The sequence below is a fragment of the Ostrea edulis genome, chromosome 2, assembly GCF_947568905.1.
Source record: "Ostrea edulis chromosome 2, xbOstEdul1.1, whole genome shotgun sequence".
Classification (NCBI taxonomy): Eukaryota; Metazoa; Mollusca; class Bivalvia; order Ostreida; family Ostreidae; genus Ostrea; species Ostrea edulis.
In genome coordinates this window covers 64,821,993-64,828,424 of record NC_079165.1, presented here as the reverse complement: position 1 = coordinate 64,828,424, position 6,432 = coordinate 64,821,993, and positions in this window count along the sequence as shown.

Here is a 6,432-nt window from a genome sequence, read left to right as displayed (position 1 = left end):
TATGCCCAGAACAAGCTCTTGCATATCGAATCAGTTGAGATATATAAACACCATATGCAGATGATAATGGAATATTTCTACATAAATGTGGGAAGTTGACGATGGAGAAGCTGAAATCATCCCGTTTGTCATACAGTTGAGTTGTCAGTTTGCCGTTAATGTCTACTTTCAATAAAATATCTAAGTATGAAGCAGAAGTGGACGACTCTGTGGTGTCCTTTATTTCGAGCTCACAGGGATATATCAAATCGACATATGAATGAAAGCTATCATTGTTAATAGACAAAACGTCATCGATATATCTAAAAGTCGAATTGAAGGTCACAGCGAGAGATTTGTTCTTCTCACATAGAAGTTTTTGAATAAATTCTGCTTCATATGAATATAAAAACAGGTCAGCTAACAAAGGAGCACAATTCGTGCCCATGGGAATTCCAACAGACTGTTGGAAGACCTGATCACCAAATACCACGAAGATATTGTCAATGAGGAACTCTAGCATATTTTTTATTTCAACTTCAGAGTATTTGTGCGTGGAATCAGAGTGGTGTTTAACAAAGTAAGTTTTTGAATGACTGATCACTAGATATGAATATTTCCGTTTTCCGTTTTTGCTGAAGAAGCAACTGTCTATGATGTCAAAATGTCTAGTCTTTAATTTATCGTGAGGAATGGTCGTGTATAGTGTTGAAAAGTCATAGGTTTTAATGCTATTGATTTGGGGAAAATTCTGTGATTTCAAGTTTACTAAAAGTTCTTTAGAATTTTTTAGAATCCACATTTGATTAACACCACTTCTGGCATATGTAGTCGCACAGTAAGTTTGAAGTTTCTACTTCACAGCTGTTAACATTTTCGTGAGGAGCAAAGATAGGGGCTTGGTAGAGCACTTACTGGATCCAGCAATGTATCTTTGTTTGTAAGGGTTTTTATGTAGTTTAGGAATCCAGTATAGGTACGGTAACTCATATTCATTCGACCCACTGACTGGAATATTAAATGTGTCTAAAACTGAAGCATCGTTTTGAAGAATTTCGTCTTTTGAAAGGGCAGTTGGAGTATAAGTATGATTACCAAAAGTGGAATTAATGCCAAGTTCGTTTAAAATACAGTTGTAATAATGAGCCTTACAAACAAAGACAATGTTGTTACTAGCTTTGTCAGCTGGAACCAAAACATATTTCTCATGTAACCTATCTAATTCTTTTATCACTTCTGGTTTACTAAACACAGAAGGATAGATGGTACGTACTTTGGTTTTCATGTGTCTAATGCAGGAAGTTTCTAAATACAGAGAACCTCGGTCTTTCAACTGATGACAGAACTTCATCTCTATTATGAATTGTGTCGATGCCAGACGATGGGCTAAATATGAAAAAGAACTTGATACATTGTCAGAATGGATTAAAAGTGTTAGGGGAATATTAAAATCCCGCATTACACATCAAAACAAAAGTGCATACCATATGAAAGGTGAAGATAACGAACATTGATGAATCTCATAACTCCTATAAGCAATAAAAAATAGATAGTTGGGCAAGCACGGACCCCTGGACACACCAGAGGTGGGATTAAGTGCCTAGGAGGAGTAAGCATCCCCTGACGACCGGTCACACCCGCCGTAAGCCCTATATTCTTCTGTGCTTAGTAAATCAGAAGTGATAAAAGAATTAGATAGGTTACATAAGGAATATGTTTTGGTTCCAGCTGACAAAGCTTGTAACAATATTGTCTTTATAAGGCTCATTAGTACAACTGTATTTTCAACGAACTTGGGATTAATTCTACTTTTGGTAATCGTACTTGTACTCCAACTGGCCTTTCAAAAGATGAAATTCTTCAAAACCATGCTTCAGTTTAAGACACATTTAATATCCCAGTCAATGGATCGGATGAACATGAGTAACCGTACCTATAATGGATTCCTGAACATCATAAAAACCCTTACAAAGATGCATTGCTGGATCCAGTAAGTGTTTTACTAAGCCTCTCTCTTTGCTCCTCACGAATATATTAAAAGCTGTGAATGAGAAAATTCAAACACATTATGTCACTACATATGCCAGAAGTAGTCTAAATCAAATGTGGATTCTTAAAAATTCTAAAAAACTTTTAGTAAATTTGAAATCGCAAAGCTTTTCTCAAATCAACAACATCAAAGCGTATGGTTTTTCAACACTTCACTCGGCCATTCCTCATGATAAATTGAAAACTAGAATTTTTGAAATCATAGACAGTTGCTTCTTCAACAAAAATGGATAACGGAAATATTCATATCTAGTGAGCAGTCATCCAAATAATTACTATATTTAATACCACTCTGATTCCAAGTACAAGTACTCTGAAGCTGAAATTAAAAATATGCTGGGGTTCCTTATTGATAATATCTTTGTCTTTGGTGATCAGGTCTTCCAACAGTCTGTTGGAATTCCCATGGGCACGAATTGTGCTCCGTTGTTAGTTGACCTGTTTTTATATTCCTATGAAGCAGAATTTATTCAAAAACTTCTACGCGAGAAGAACAAATCTCTTGCCGTGGCCTTCAGTGCGATATTTAGAGATATCGACGACGTTTTATCTATTAACAATAATAATTTTTATTCATATGTCGATTCCATGTATACATGTAAACCTTAAATAAAGGACACGCTGTCATATCGCTGTTTGTCGATCATTCAAAAGATGTGTATGTAATTTAAATTTACATGTTCATGTAGTAGAAAGTAAGTAAATGTAACTATATCGTATAATCATCATTGCAGGCCTAGTTCACATCAGAAAGTGTTAAAAATGTCATTTTCTTTCGGAGAAAATTAAGGATGATTAACACATCCTCATAAATGGCCAAGTTCTTTTCCAATCATAAATGGAAAAAGATAAATATGAATATTATTTAAACTTTATACCCTAGATAGTTAGTTCAATTTTTTTTATTTGCATGTGTAACTCAAACGTATTCTAAGAGAGTTTACATGCTACTCGTAATGATTAACGAAGAAAGCATCACACGACGGAAAGTTTAAGGAAGCAATGATAAATCAAAGTCATCCTCTCCTAGATTTGAAGCCGTATATCAATAAATATTAGTTAAAAATCTTCAATTCTCTGAAACAAAATCAAAATAAACTTAATTCTTTTCCAATATGATATTTAGAGTCAAAATAAATTTTGTTTCAAGTATTTAGTTTCAAACAATCAAAGTATGATTTCATGCGATCATAACTTATGTCAAAAGTCAATTTAATTGCTCAATTTTAGCATTTATCAATTAAGCAATACTGATCACAGTCGATTAATCTAATACAATTTTACATTCTGTTGTTACACACAAGCTTTTTCATTTAGTTTTTGTCTTCGGAAATGCAACACCATTGGAAAATAAAAGCAATAAAAAATGCAACAACTTCCTGATCTGTAATCTTCGAAACATTGTTTTTAAATTCAGTTCCTGTGTAATGAAACCTCTCCCAAACTTGCCAAACCAATATATAACAACCAATTTTGTACTTGTTAATCGTCCTAAGAAATGTCAAAGAAATTGCCAATTCTTTGACTGAAAACATTAAATTTCAAATCGAAGACATCGAATGCTTTTTGTTAAAATGGGAAGATTGATTTTTCTAACATGACGTATCCTGATCAGTATATGTAATACTTTTTATCGTAGATACTCTCAGATATTCGGTGGCGTCATTGACTAATGTTATTTTATTGAATACTAGACGAAATCCCGCGCAAGCGCGGGAAATCACTATTGAATAATATTGCATAGAGAAAGAACTGTTACTTAACAGTAACTGTTAATGAATTATTACAAAAAGCTAGTCGTAACAGTGACTTCTATAATCACGGAAAAAATTAAGAACATCGAAAATATCGGATGAATATCGCATTAAAAAAATCATCGATGTGTCAGATCGTTGGTCTCGGGAGGGAGGTTGTTGAATGAAATGAACATAGGTAATATAATTATAAATCTTCATAAAATGATAAATATGGGCCTAGTCAAAACTAGTACAAGTATAACTAACACTGAACACCTACACAATCTATGCTGATCATACTGTAAACGAATCACAACTTATCAGCTTGCTGGAAAGGCCCGAGAATGTGATCGGTTGTAGACCTAAGGAATGAGAGTACCAAACCCCCGTATGCGTAACCCGGACGCAGTTTACCCAAGATTGAGCGGAGGTATAAATGTCTAGGTGTTGCGTGATTGGCTAATATCAAGAGTGAAATTATTTGGAATTGAAAGAAATATTATAGAGGTTCAAATTAATTGTCAGGATGAAAAATTATCGCACAAAATCGAGAAATGACTGAGGAAATTACCATGGTAGGGATGTGCTTAAAATGAAGTGTATAACTTACTGCAGATTGCTATGTGTTGTAAAAAAGTACAAATATGGCCTATAAAAGGCACGGGACCCTATATATTTTTTGTCATTTTTTATCAACACTTGGAATGAACTTTGAATTAATGTTTGCGTTCATTTGTTTAAAATCGATATAGTTAATCAGTGAGAGGGCCAAAGGTTAACATTGAGGTTTATGGGAAATGAATTGGTACTCTTTTCCCCTAAGCCTTGCTTAGTTCTTGAAATTTTCATGAGGCTGATTCAAGACTAAAATCACGGATTGAAGAAACGAAAAGACATATTTTATTTATTTAACAGTTATCAAAACTTATTTCTTCTGTAAGATCAAAATCAAGTGTTGATAAATAACGGATTTACTTCATATCGTATTATCATTAAGTTGTCATTTTAGAAAAAAGAAATCTGGCTTAGATCCGCCAAGCGTATCCACCACTCTACTCTCATTTTTGCGATTTCAAGGTAGTTTATCGAAAACGAAAGTATGTTTCTAATCAATTTTACGATATTTGCTAATCAAGTAAGATTCTATTATAGCTTACGGATTTCATCTCGCATATGAAGCAATAATAAAGGTGCAAGTAGTAACTCTGGACCAAGCGTTTAGGAGTTTATTGGCAATATTTGTTAATTTATAAGTATAGCTAATATGATGAATAACAACACTGATTCCAACATCTTCAAATATGACAAAATTATTCAGCATGCTTAATCATCAATCTAAAACAAGTTTATTGTTGTGTTGATTTTTATAATCTTCACATTAAAGTGATAAAATGAATCTTTCATTATTTCCGAATATCTTTCCCTTGATGGCTAAGGTACAATGTTTATACATGTAGACATCAATCAAATTTAACACATTTTACAATTAGAATTTGAACTTATCCTTGGAAATAGATAAGAGAAACAGTAGAACAATAAATTCACGCCGCAATGCACGAACAATGATAAGAAGTGTTAAGGAGCACCTGTCAAGGAATATATTGCATAACCTTGAAAGTAGCATAAAAATCCATGTCGCTGAGTCCGTAGTAACCTTTCTTTTCTGTTGCACAAGTAATTCTTAAAGCTATTAGGTAATGATATAGAAATCCAGTCCTTTTCCAGTTTTTACCAAGCCTTTGTGCCAAACCCAAACCCAATCGAAAGCATGATTAAGAGCACAAAATACTGCTCAAGCTTCTTTCTCTCCCCTGTGTCAATTGTAATATCAAAACGTTGGTTTATTCTTGAGTCACCTGTTTGAAAACCGGATTGATTTTGATAGAAAAAATAAAAGAGGCAAAGTAATCCCAAATATGATTGTAAACGCTTTCCCCAAAAAAGAAAGAAGATATCAATGTTTAGGGTGATAGCATTCACTTTAAAATGTATCTGGAAATTTGTCGCTTCGTGGGAGCATTGCAGACCATGTAAAGTATGAGAGTTATTAAACCATTGAAAACCACATGACCTAATTGTTACACTCTTATATATGGAAAGCACTTTACGTGCTATAGTAGAACGATTTAATGTTGCGTTGAAGTCCGATTCCTCAAGATATTCAAATTCTTCTCAGTATATTGTACATTGAATTCAAGTTTACCTTGTTATATTCGTTGGCTTGTAAAAACAGTTTAACAACTATCATATATTACATGGAAGCATATCGCAGATGAGACTGCTTTGATTAGAAGAACATACGTACCTAGATGTAGAACAATGACAATGTATATACGTTATTGAATGCAGAAGTATTCCCCGACAGAAAATTTAGAGAATATGCTTGGGAGACATACCATTAACTTCTAAGAAAGAGCATTCAGATTTAGTTAAGTACGTGGGTTTCTTAATATTGTCAAACATGTCATAAGTTCGAATATATTTACATGTAGGATGCAGTATGGGTGATCATAGATCACAAGCTACGTCAATGAAGGTCTTGATGTCGTTCCATGAGAAAAATGAGAGTTTTTAGGTCACCTGAGTAAACTCAAGTGACCAATTGCAGTTGGTCAGCGTCCGTCGTCGTGCGTTAACAATTAAATTTTTTTAACTTCTTGTTAACTAC